Genomic DNA, 10064 nt, shown 5'->3' with positions numbered 1-10064 from the left:
ATACTGTGAATTTCTTACCCTATTTCCAAGACAAATAATTAATTTAACTTGTTAATTAAGTGAAAGAAAGACATGATATTTTCCGGGAGATGTATCAAGCCGTGGAGAGATAAAGTTGAGTATTTGCCCAAATCAAATGAAGCTTCTAACTACAGGTATCATTTCATGTAATGTGCTAGATAAGTGACAGAAGATGATTGGGTGGTTTGGACATCTGCACTTTATCTCTCTCCAAGACTTGATACATCTCCCCAAGAGTGCTGTATATAAAATACAGTATATGTCTGGCTGCTATACAGCAGGCCCGGAGCACCAGCAGGACAGTAGAGTAACAGTCATATCAGTAATAATTTGCGGACCCTGTGAAATTAGCATTCAGTAAAGACGGGAGACTCAGTCAATGAATACAGAAAACATTTTTTAGTTTATGTTAAAATATAAAAAGTTTATTAAGTGAAATATTTAATTAATAATATTTGCGAGACATCTCCAAAAACAGTCAGTTTTGGGGGCTGCCCACAAATATTAACCAGCCCCTGAATGTATGTATTGGGGACTGCAATGGATATTTGAGATATCTATTGTGTTCCTCCTATTTTGAACACAAAAGCAGCCACCAAAAGTTTCTATGGCAGATGGTAAACTGTGAAACTCACCAAGCTCCAGAATGCAAAGCATTTCTGAGCTTGGCCCGGCATCTAATGCCATTTCTAAATGGCTTTTGTAGCCTGTGGGCTACATTATGCAATAATTCCCAGGAGAAGGATCCTTGGGATCCCTCTGCATTACTGTCTGCTCTCACATACGCAGTCTGACGATTGTACATGTGACTAGCGCAGCCGGGGTCTAAACCCAGAAGTAATGTGATCGCATTAGCAATTATTTTACTTCTTATACATTGCAGGGACGGGCATGAGATTGGTACTCATTATGGCATAAAAGCTACACCTCTGGACTCATGAAGAGTCATCCTTCAGCACTCAGGAGAGGAAAACCCCCTTGGGGGGAAACCTCTGGGGAACCATGGCCTCAGGATCGCCCTTCCCTCTGGGCATTAAGAGGTGTACTAATAGAGGGGTCAGTATGCTATCCCAGCGCATAGGATCCCGGTGGTTCTCATACCGATGCCGGGATCCCAGTACAGAAAAGACCGACAGGGGTGAGTAAGGGGTGTTCTCCCCTCTCCCCACCCCCCTAACCCTGCCTGTCTGCAATCTAAACCTAACCTCCCCCCTTTGTGCCTAAACCACCCGCGGAGGTGCCTAATCCTAACCTCCATCCCTGCTGCCTAAACCTAACCCTCCCTTCCCTGCAGCCTAACCACTCCCGAGGGTGCCTAACCCACCCTACCCACAGCCTAACCCTAACTTCCCCCATCCGCAGCCTAAATCTATCCTCCCCCCACCCGCAGCCTAATCCTATCACCCACCTGATGCCTAAAACTAACCCCCCGCCTGATGCCTAAACCTAACCCTCCCTTCCCCACAGCCTAACCACCCCCCGGAGTGCCTAAAACTAACCCACCCTTCACGCAGCCTAAACCTATCCTGCCCCCACCCGCAGCCTAACTCTAACCCCTCCGCCTGATGCCTAACCCTCTCCCCACCCCGCTAACCCTGCCTGTCCGCAGTCCAACCCTAACCTCCCTCCTTTGTGCCTAACCCTCCCGCAGAGGTGCCTAATCCTAAGCTCCGTCCCTGCTGCCTAAACCTAACCCTCCCTCTCCTGCAGCCTAACACCCCCTTCCGTCCCTGCTGCCTAAACCTAACCCTCCCTCCCTCGCAGACTAACCACTCCAGGGGTTGCCTAACCCTAACCCACCCTACTCGCAGCCTAATGCTAGTCTCCCCCCACACGCAGCCTAAACCTAACCCAGCGCCTGACACCTAAACCTAACCCCCTGCCTGATGCCTAAACCTAACCCTCCCTCCCCCGCAGCCTAACCACCCCCATGGGTGCCTATCCCTAACCCACCCTACCCGCAGCCTAACCCTAACCTCCCCCCACCCACAGCCTAAACTTAACCCCCGCCTGACTTCTAAACTTAATCCCCCGCCTAAACCTAACCCTCCCTCCCCCTGCAGCCTAACCACCCCCAGGGGTGCCTAACCCTAACCCACCCTACCCGCAGCCTAACCCTAACCCCCCCCCCACCGCCTAAATTTAACCCCCCGCCTGACTCCTAAACTTAATCCCCCTGCCTAAACCTAACCCTCCCTCCCCCGCAGCATAACCACCCCTTCCGTCCCTGCTGCCTAAACCTATCCCTCCCTCACTCGCAGCCTAACCACTCCAGGGGGTGCCTAACCCTAACTCACCCTACTTGAAGCCTAACGCTAACCTCCCAACACACGCAGCCTAAACCTAACCCAGCGCCTGACACCTAAACCTAACCCCCTGCCTGATGCCTAAACCTAACCCTCCCTCCCCCGCAGCATAACCACCCCCAGGGGTGCCTAACCCTGACCCACCCTACCCGCAGCCTAACCCTAACACCCCCCCCACTGCCTAAACTTAACCCCCCCGCCTGACTCCTAAACTTAATCCTCCTGCCTAAACCTAACCCTCCCTCCCCCTGCAGCCTAACCACCCCCAGGGGTGCCTAACCCTAACCCACCCTACCCGCAGCCTAACCCTAACCCCCCCCACCCACAGCCTAAATTTAACCCCCCGCCTGACTCCTAAACTTAATCCCCCCGCCTAAACCTAACCCTCCCTCCCCCGCAGCATAACCACCCCCAGGGGTGCCTAACCCTAACCCACCCTACCCGCAGCCTAACCCTAACACCCCCCCACTGCCTAAACTTAACCCCCCGCCTGACTCCTAAACTTAATCCCCCTGCCTAAACCTAACCCTCCCTCCCCCTGCAGCCTAACCACCCCCAGGGGTGCCTAACCCTAAGCTCCCCCCACCCGCAGCCTAAACTTAATCCCCCTGCCTAACGCCTAAACTTAACCCCCTGCCTGACTCCTAAACTTAATCCCCCCGCCTAAACCTAACCCTCCCTCCCACGCAGCCTAACTACCCCTAGGGGTGCCTAACCCACCCTATCCTCAGCCTAACCCTAACCTCTCCCCACCTGCAGCCTAACCCTAACACCCGACCTGACACCTAAACTTAACCTCCCCGTCTGACGCCTAAGCCTAACCCTCCCTCCCCAGCAACCTAACCACCACCCTCCCCCGTGCCTGATGCCTAAACCTAACCCCCCTTGCCCAGCCCTAAACCTATGATCGTGGGGATACGAACGTCGGTATCCTTGCCCATTCGGTGTTCCAACGTCGGGATTCTGAAGAGTGTCGGGATCCCAGTGTCAGTATTCTGACTGCCGTAAACCCGACAGCCGGCATCTTTACCGCATCTCCTAATAGGTAATGCATATGTCCCAACATTTGGAGCATGTGTCCGCTGCTCTCCTCCCAGGGCAGCTATTCAGGGATCACCCACTGCGTGTAGACGAAGAGGAAGAGATGAAAAATCATTGTTAGTGGATGAACAAGCAGAGAGACAAACTGCAAACAGTGGTGTGGTTGTGTAGAGAGAAAAATCTATGTAAATATGTTACTCTAACTACTGAGGACATGGAAAATACCTAAAATAAGGACAATTATCCCAAAGGGCCAATTGTTTTTATACAATACACACATTGGGGGGTTAAGTTCTCTCTTATAGTAAGTAGTGGATACCTTCAGATAAGAAATTTGACCAGTAAATGATAAAAGCTATAAATTGCTAACATTTTGGGGTTAATCCAATTAGGTATGAGTTACCATTGCTGCGACATTTCAACAGCATCCAAACTCACACCCTTCGTGGCCAGATTCAGCCTATGGGGCTACCAGAAAGTGCGGCTGTTGTAAGACAAACTCGCACCTAATAAAACTGACCCCTTAGTTGTTAAATGTGATAAAATAGTAAAATATAATGGTGTAATTGTGGGCCTGATTCAGATGTGGGTGTTAAAGTGATCGCTGCTGCAATCTTGCCGTTCACAATTGCATCTTGAGTCTGAGCAGTCATAGGATGAGCAAGTCTCCTAGACACAGAGGGCTCTCCAGCAGCAACACAGGTCGCAATGGGTAATTTATGCACGCACATGGGGGGTGATTCCGAGTTGTTCGCTCGCTAGCTGCTTTTAGCAGCATTGCACACGCTAAGCCGCCGCCCTCTGGGAGTGTATCTTAGCTTAGCAGAATAGCGAACGAAAGATTAGCAGAATTGCAAATAGAAATTTCTTAGCAGTTTCTGAGTAGCTCCAGACCTACTCACAAATAGCGATCAGTTCAGTCAGTTTCGTTCCTGGTTTGACGTCACACACACGCCCAGCGTTCGCCCAGCCACTCCCCAGTTTCTCCAGACACTCCCGCGTTTTTCCCTGACACGCCTGCGTTTTTCCGCACACTCCCAGAAAACGGCCAGTTTCCGCCCAGAAACACCCACTTCCTGTCAATCACACTACGATCACTTCAACGATAAAAAATCTTCGTTCGGACGTGAGTAAATCTACTAAGTTTTGAGCTAAAATACTAACCGCATGCGCAATGCGAACCATGCGCATGCGCATTTTTACCTTAATCGCTCCGTTGCGAAAATCAGCAACGAGCAAACAACTCGGAATGACCCCCATGCAACGGCGTTTGAATGGACCTGACACGCCACCTCAAACGCTGACTTCCTGTCAATCACTTTGCGATGGGATCCTCTATGTGAGCTTGATTTAATTTTGTGCGCAGTGCAGCTTACACGCATGCACAGCGAAAAAGCATTGAGCCACTTGGTGCAACAGCAGCTCTGCGTCCGCATCTGAATCAGGCCCCCTGAGTGGTAAGGAGAAGGACTCTGGGGAAAGGACTATGTCACCTTTATTATATGTAAAGATAGGGAAACAGTCACTTGTTACAGCTCCAATTCACATCATTTATACCATTCTGTACCATTTCATCATTTGGTTATTCTATGGGGGAGATGTATTAAGCCCTGCAGAGTGATAAAGTGGAGAGAAGTAAAGTACCAGCCAATCAGCTCCTAACTGCCATGTTACAGGCTGTGTTTGAAAAATGACAACTAGGAGCTGATTGGTTGTTAGTTTATCTCTCTCCACTTTATCACTCTCCCAGGCTTTGTACACCTGCCCCCAGTTCATTGATATACTGTAAATGTCAGCCATTCCACTATCTCCCCCGATCTGTATTGTTCTTCCCCCGACCTGTATGTTCTGTATCATGCTCTCCCCACCCATCCTGTTTTTCTGTATTACAGTATGTTCTACACATGTCCTTCCTCTATATGTCCTATAGAGTACGCCACAATTTCTATGTTTTTGTATTGTGCCCCCACACCATCTGTATGTGCTATACCAAGTTGCCCCTTTCTGCCTGTTTTGTATTATCCGCTCTCCCCCACCATAGACCCTGTTTTGTACTGTGCTCTCAATACCCCCCACCACACACACAATTACACAAGTATGGTAACTTACCTCCTGCATGCTATTCTACAGTCACTAATTCCTCTGCGACCCCTCCCGTCGTCTACAACTGACACTTTGCAGATCTCTTTGCCGGTCACCCGACACTCTGCAAATCTCTTTGCCAGAACTTTGCCAAATATGATCTAAATAACCAGAATCCTGGTCAGACATACTATGTGTATAATTATACTAATACATTTTGTTACGTACTTTCATTTTTATGCATTTGAAATTTATCTATTTTATTGACTTTTTATCCAAAACCCAAGATCCTTTCTCATAGAGACCCAAGTTATCTGCTCCAGGTCTTTCCTAGTGCTATGACCATGTTAGTATCATACACTGCGCCTAATTCAGACCTGATCACATCAGCAAATTTGTTCTCTAAGGGACAAAACCATGTGCACTGCAGGTGGGGCAGATGTAACATGTGCAGAGAGATTATGGTAACTTACCTCCTTCATGTTATACTCCAGTCGTTGCTACATCTGCGACCCCTCCTATCGTCTTCAACTGACACTTTGCAGATCTCTTTGCCGGTCACCCGACACTCTGCAAATCTCTTTGCCAGATGATCTAAAAAACACAAAACACTATCATTGAGCATAGTACTGGTTTAAGTACAATAAAATGTCCATGAGTCAACCAGTTTCCCAATTTTCCTTAAACCAAACAAGATACTTTCAAAGTTATCAATATCCCATTTATCTATTTTATTAACCTTTTTCATCCCAAAGCCACGATCCTGCCTCATAGAGACCCAGGTTATCTGCATCCCCTGTATGTGTGCTTATCCTCCATACTGCCCTCTTTATTACTGTAACACTACATTTTTATTCCTAAATATATAATTCCTTCCTGCGCTTCTCCTAATTATGTGTCCTTGTACCTATATTCCCTGTTCTTGTCTTGCCTTTCAGCTGACTATACTGCACTCTGTCTTCCTTACCCCTCTCCATCATACCCTGCTATGTAGGACTCACCTCCTCCTACCTGTCTTCCTGCACGGAAACTGGAAACATCAGCAGCTGTAGATAGAATGTTACAGGAAGAAGCATTGTGATGTCACGGGCTAGTGATGTCACAGGCTAGGTGTGATGTCACAGTAACCAGCAGCAAAGCTACAGAGTTACAGCTATCTTACATATACATTTTCTACATCAATTACATCTGGATATACACATGAGTTTCTAGTTTAAAAAAAAATGAGACTAGTGTAGAAAATGAAGTATAAGGCAATGCTGTACAGAGTGCCTCAATGTATGGGTAAAGGGAAAATATAAGTGACAGGAATTTCTAGACTAAAACACCACTTATATTTTATAAGGAAATAAAGCTCTTTATCTAAGAGGCTGAATTAATCATTTTCCGTTGTGTGTGTGTGTGTGTGTGTGTGTGTGTGTGTGTCTGTGTGTATATATATATATATATATATATATATAGATAGATAGATAGATAGATAGAGAGAGAGAGCTATACTAACTATACTATCCCAATAAAACAGAAACTCACAAATTATACAGTTTCTGTGGCTGGCGTACCTCAAGTCTGCATTTCACCTGGTTTAATCAGCCACAGAATCTGTGTAACCCATGAGCGTATAAAGGGGGTCATTCCGAGTTGTTCGCTCGCTAGCAGATTTTAGCAGCATTGCACACGCTAGGCCGCCGCCCTCTGGGAGTGTATCTTAGCATAGCAGAATTGCGAATGAAAGATTAGCAGAATTGCGAATAGAAAATTCTTAGCAGTTTCTGAGTAGCTCGAGACTTACTCCTACACTGCGATCAGCTCAGCCCGTTTCGTTCCTGATTTGACGTCACAAACACGCCCTGCGTTCTGCCAGCCACTCCCCCGTTTCTCCAGACACTCCTGCGTTTTATTCTGGCACGCCTGTGTTTTTCCGCACACTCCCAGAAAACGGTCAATTTCCACCCAGAGACACCCACTTCCTATCAATCACACTCCGATCACTTCAACGATGAAAATTCTTCGTTCTGACGTGAGTAAATCTACTAAGTTTTGTGCTAAAATACTTAGCGCATGCGCACTGGTGCGTACCATGCGCATGCGCATTTTTGCCTTAATCGCTCCATTGCGAAAATCGGCAACGAGCGAACAACTCGGAATGACCCCCAAAGAGGAGAAGAAATAAGAGTTGTCTTTTTTGTGGCGCACTAGAAATGTATTATTCAATACCAGCGTATATAAAACTGTAAGGTGGGCCCGCAAGGTGACATTCACAGAGAATAGGTAATGACATCCACTTGACTTGTTCACACCCGCTGGACGTGTTGGAAAGAGGTTGGGTGGACAGTGAGTTGTAGCACCACATTGCACTATTGTACCGACAGCCGGACTGCTGAGAACGGAACCTGGAGGGTACATAACTTTTTGGTTTTCATTTCATCTCATGACACTCCACCCAAAGCTACTCTTCTGGTTATCCTATCAACTAGGACAACAATGAAGGTGACTCCATAACATTTCTTCCATTGTTTTTCCATGTCACAGAAACATTGCATGTGTGTTACAGGTGACCATCCTAATCATCTCTCCTTCACTTCACAGTAATGTCATTGTTAGTCAGTGGTGCAAGCAGAAAAAATGTCTTATAGGTACTGTGCGCGCAATGAAAAAATGGGAGTGGCAAAATGCCACATGGGGTGTGGCCAATGACAATGGGGGCCTGATACACATATGGGGGGCCGGATACACTTATGACACCAATAGTGCCAGATACACTTATGCCCCCACAGTGCCAGATACGCCCCCACTGTGCTATATATGCTCCAACAGTGCCAGATGCACAAATGCCCCACGGTGCCAGATGCACAAATGCCCCATGGTGCTAGATACACAAATGCCCCCAGTAGTGCCATATATGCCCCCACAGTGCCAGATACACATTGCCCCATAGTGTCAGTTACACATTGCCCCCAGAGTGTCAGATACACATTGCCCTATAGTGTCAGATACACATATGACCCCACAGTGCCAGATATGCCCCCACTGCACCAGATACACATATGCCCCCATAGTGCCAGATACACATGCCCCCACAGTGCTGGATACACATATGTCCCCAGAGTGCCAGATATGCCCCCTCAGTGCCAGATATGCCCCCACCGTGCCAGATACACATGCCCCCATAGTGATACACATGCCCTCCCAGAGTTCCAGATATGCCCCCCACAGTGCCAGATACACATGCCCTAAGAGTGCCAGATATGCCCCCGCAGTGCCAGATACACATGCCCCACAGTGCCAGATATTCCCCCACAGTGCCAGATATGCCCCCACAGTGCCAGATACACATGCCCCCAAAGTGCCAGATATGCCCCCACAGTGCCAGATACACATGCTCCCACAGTGGCAGATACACATGCTCCCACAGTGCCAGATACACATGCCCCCACAGTACCAGATATGCCCCCACAGTGCCAGATACACATGCCCCCAGAGTGTCAGATATGCCCCCAGTGCCAAATATGCCCCCAGAGTGTCAGATACACATGCCCCCAGAGTGTCAGATATGCCCCCACAGTGCCAGACACACATGCCCCCAGAGTGCCAGATATGCCCCCAGAGTGCCAGATATGCCCCCACAGTGCCAGATATGCCCCCACAGTGCCAGATACACATGCCCCAGAATGGCAGATATGCCTCCACAGTGCCAGATACACATGCCCCCAGAGTGCCAGATATGCCCCAGCAGTGCAACTTACCATTGTTGCTGCTGCCTGGGGCTGACACTGTCTTCTGCTGGGGAGAGGAGAGCACAGCACGCGCTCCTCCTGTCCCTCTCCTCTCCTGCCTCAGTCCAGTCTGCTGAAATGGCACCGGGCCGCGAGCCAATCAGGGCTCGCAGTCCAGCAGCAGTGGCTCCTGATTGGCTGCCAGTCCGCGAGCTCTGATTGGCTCATGGATCGGCTCAGTGCACGCCGCCACTGCTGCCCCCCACTATCGGACCCGGGAGTTAGGCAGATACACATGCTCCCACAGTGCCAGATACCCATGCCCCCACAGTGCCAGATACCCATGCCCCCACAGTACCAGATATGCTCCCACAGTGCCAGATACACATGCCCCCACAGTGCCAGATATGCCCCCATAGTGCCAGATATGCCCCCACAGTGTCAGATATGCCCCCACAGTGCCAGATATGCCCCAGAGTGTCAGATATGCCCCCACAGTGCCAGATACACATGCCCCCAGAGTGCCAGATATGCCCCCAGAGTGCCAGATATGCCCCCACAGTGCCAGATACACATGCCCCAGAATGCCAGATATGCCTCCACAGTGCCACATACACATGCCCCAGAGTGCCAGATATGCCCCAGCAGTGCAACTTACCATTGTAGCTGCTGCCTGGGGCTGACACTGTCTTCTTCTGGGGAGAGGAGAGCGCAGCACGCGCTCCTCCTGTCCCTCTCCTCTCCTGCCTCAGTCCAGTCTGCTGAAATGGCGCCGGGCCGCGAGCCAATCAGGGCTCGCGGTCCGGCAGCAGTGGCTCCTGATTGGCTGCCAGTCCGTGAGCTCTGATTGGCTCACGGATCAGCTCAGTGCACGCCGCCGCCGCCGCTGCCCGCCACTGTC

The 10064-nt window shown here is 49.4% G+C and overlaps 1 long non-coding RNA gene across 1 annotated transcript; it reads right to left on the bottom strand.

Moving 5' to 3' along the window:
- Positions 1-3211: 3211 nt before the first annotated feature.
- On the bottom strand, positions 3212-6488 carry LOC134929277 (uncharacterized). Its single transcript, XR_010178437.1, has 4 exons — positions 6452-6488; positions 5924-6044; positions 5478-5611; positions 3212-3447 (listed from the first exon to the last, which is right to left on the bottom strand). It is a non-coding gene; the product is annotated as an uncharacterized LOC134929277 (long non-coding RNA).
- Between the last annotated feature and the right edge of the window lie 3576 nt (positions 6489-10064).

The sequence above is a fragment of the Pseudophryne corroboree genome, chromosome 5 (genome assembly GCF_028390025.1).
Source record: "Pseudophryne corroboree isolate aPseCor3 chromosome 5, aPseCor3.hap2, whole genome shotgun sequence".
Taxonomy (NCBI): Eukaryota; Metazoa; Chordata; class Amphibia; order Anura; family Myobatrachidae; genus Pseudophryne; species Pseudophryne corroboree.
Note: the sequence above shows the minus strand (reverse complement) of the source record. Positions and strands in the feature narration are given on the sequence as shown.